Here is a 3,759-nt window from a genome sequence, read left to right on the forward strand (position 1 = left end):
CTTTTCAAGCAAATTTACTCGCTGACTCTGTAACAGTGGGGAATAGAAGGTATTATAATTGTGGAAGAACAGGACATTAAAAAAAAAAAGGAAAAAAGAATGTAGGCAACCAAGGACACAAGATGGCGCTCTAGGGAAAGGCGCGAGGACTCTGCCTCCAGATTCAATCAATGCAGATTCAACCTCTTTTATGTCCTAGATATTAAAAAGGAAATTATTGGATACTTATCTATTAATTATTGTTTTATCAGTCTTTGTTGTTTATTTTTAGTTTATTAAGCATGACTTTAATAAGAAAGAAATGATAGATGGCCAGGCCATTGCTGAGTTTCCCCAGAACAAACAGAATGTGGGAACGGGGGAGAGAGAGAATATGAGCGGTACCCATGGCCAATAATACAAGTTCTAGGAAAATTCCCTAGATAAAGAGAAGTAATTAAAAAGTTACTAGGTCTTTTGGCGATCTTGTAGAGTGGAAGCCCACTCCAGAAGTTATTAAAAGTCTCATTTTTGCCATGTTTTTATTTCGCAGTCCATCATTTAAAGTTTAGACAAATGAAACATTTCTCAGAATTTAGGGATGCATCTGTGATTTCTGTACTCATGAAAAGAAAAGCAAGTTTAAGAAAACGCGCGCGCTCCACCCGATTTTCGGTGACTTCTTGAGCCCTAATCTCTTCAGGGATGCTACAGAATAAACCAGACTGTTTTTTCTTTAAAAGGACAGCAAAAATGCACAAGAAAAATATACAGGCTGTATTTAGGCAATAGGATTAATATTTCCATTATGATAGGTAATTTTAAAACAATAATATACCGATTCCAAGGTTGCCTCCCAAGTCTTGGAGGCACTCCTATTTTCATAAAATAATACTTTAGCATTGAAGCCACTGAAAGTCAATAAGTTAGCTCTGTTGCAAAATTTGCCAAAAGAAAATGCCTTCGATGGTAATCGGCTTTAAAATCTTAAAGTTGTTAGAACATAAATAATAAAAATAATTACAATAAAGAATTTGTGGTAAAGCTTTTCAGTAATAATATATTAATGATAAAGGGCCAGTCACTCTTCTCCCTGTAAAAGCAGAGAAGCCTGCGGCGGCAACAGAAACCTTACATGTTATCTCTAAGGAAAAATGTGGCAGTTTTAAAATCCCCTTCCCCTGCCTTCTTGCCAGAAACATAGTTTTCAAAGCCTTTGGTAACTTAAGACTTTAGAACATTGCTGAATTAAATACCAAAAATTATTAAATATCTAGGTATTTTAAAATAACAAGATACTAAAATATTAATCTAAATTTGCCTCATGAAAAATCTAGAGGGTAGAATTGAATCTATTAATTAAATAAACCTTGTATTTTATTTGAAATATATCCTTAAAAAAGTAAAAGTATTATTAATTTAAGAAATACTAAGTATTTAACTTGCCACCTAAAATTTAAAGCTTCTAAGAATTTAAATTAAATTGGGAGAAATTATATAGTTGTAATAACAAAATGTATAAAGTTTAGAAATTTATTTTTGAAACAAATAATTCTTATATTTTCTCTGAAGAAATTAATAGTTCAAAATATATTGTAGTCCATGTGGTAAAATTTCAACCTAAGATACAATATTTAATATGGTTCAATTAAAAAAGAGGATTAATTCTATGCTCTGAACCAAATGTTTAATATCAAATTTAAAAAAACTTTAAATTTAATTGATGTCTTTTGAAATAATTACAAAAGGTATGTTGATAAATGGCAATCTAATTATCATTAGAAAATTAAGGTTTAAATATTGTATAGTTTTAATAACTGAAGGTATATACAGGTTAGTGACAGAAAGAAAGAAAATTAGAATAAAAATACATTTTTAAAGGACATATAAGAAGGTTTGAAGGCTACTTTGAAAGTACAACACTTATGAAGGTTATGTATATAATAAGAAAAGTGAAATTTTAAAATCTCTTCCAGTACTATTTACAAAATAAACTAAAAATTATTGTTCAAGCATTAAATCTCACCATTAATGAGACACCATAAATAAAAAGAAAGTTACTTTTGCTTGGAAAGTATGTATGGCAGCATTGGCCAGCATCCAAGAAGCAACAAAGTTTGTTGCTTGGTTTAAAAGAAAGAAAAAAGTTTTTAAAAGAAACTCCCTAAATATAGCTTAAAGATCACTCTGGGAGGAAGTAAAGGGAAATGCCCCTCAGATATTTAGAAACTGTAATTGAAAGTCAATATATTAGTGCTTAAAAAGTAGAAATACAACAAGAATTGCCTTGAAACCTTAAATGACTTTTTAGAAGTTATTAAAGATATTAATTGGTTAAGGTCTTATCTAAAAATCTCTACAGAAGAAATGACAAATTTGTTACCCAGTTAAAATGACTCAGAAACACAAGCTATAATTTCCAGCAATTTTGTAAAGTTGAAAATTCAGCACACTGCAGGATTTCCAAAAGCCTCTTAATATTATTTAAAACAAAAAAAGGGGGGAATGTGGAGAAATCGCCTGTAAGTAGACTACACCAAGCCTTAATTACTTTAAATTTTTTCACTTGTGATGCCGATGGCAAGACACCCATGGAAATACACTGGTGTCAGAATAAGCCAAAGGAAAATGGTCTGGTTAAATGGAAAGATCCCGAGTCTAGTTTATGGAAGGGCCCCGATCCCCTCTTAACATTTGGTTGAGGGTACGCTTGTATATTTCCAGAAAACTTCTCCAAGCCTGTGTGGATTCCTGCAAGAAATATTAAACTTCAACATGGGTCTGAGGGAGGAACTGGCCAGTTTAATGAGGACCTTGCATCTGGAGCCTCGCCTTACAGCTGCAGACAATCGACTACCCCAGGCGCAGACAGCAGCAGCCCCAAGTAACCCACTGAAGATAAGGAGTGGGAGGAGGACCAAGCAGACGACAAACAGCCCGGAGGTCACCTGGGGCATGGAGAAGAAGACTGTCCAAAAAGCTGAGCGAATTTGTGAGGAGACCAGAACGCCACGAACGCCTGAGAATGTCTTTTTTGCCATACTAGCAGTAATCAGCTCTGTGGTAATAATACCAGGGGCAAATAGGGAAGTATTTTGAACTTATGTTCCTGACCCACCATGGGTAAGACCCCTTACGTGGACTGATCCCCCACCTAATGTAGTCACCAATAATACCAAACACCTTGGTCACCCAGGAACACCACGGGTGGGGCAAGGAAGCATATGGGCAAAGTACAATTACATGGGAGTCACCACTCAGCTTCCCTTTTGTATGACACAGAATCCAACCACTGCTCCTTTGTGTGTAAAATTAAAGAGAGGCTTCTGGCTAGCATGGACACCAAAGGAGGGGGAAGCTAAACATGAAATATGTCTACTATCACTCCTTGCTCCGGGGAGAGGTGCACAAAATGTAACTGTACTAAAACACCCCACCCCCAACTAAGCCATTATGTAAAAAGTCTATGAATGGTACCCCACCGAGGAAGAAATTAATTGGCAAGACTCTTACAGTGATTATCCTACCACCAGCAAACTTAATAACAGTTTTTCCTTTGTGGATTGGAGCCCCTCTATGGGTCTGCATATAATAACAATCACACCCGAAAATGGAAGGGGACCGCATCCTATCTATATGTTGTAGCTGATCACTCCATCTCATGGCATGGAGGAGGATTTGTTGGATCTCAATTACAACATGATAATTGGCCCCTACAAAACACTCGATGGACATTAGCTTCTGCACTTGCACCTATAAAATGGTATAGTTTTAACTATA

Source organism: Myotis brandtii, unplaced genomic scaffold (genome assembly GCF_000412655.1).
Source record: "Myotis brandtii unplaced genomic scaffold, ASM41265v1 scaffold509, whole genome shotgun sequence".
Classification (NCBI taxonomy): Eukaryota; Metazoa; Chordata; class Mammalia; order Chiroptera; family Vespertilionidae; genus Myotis; species Myotis brandtii.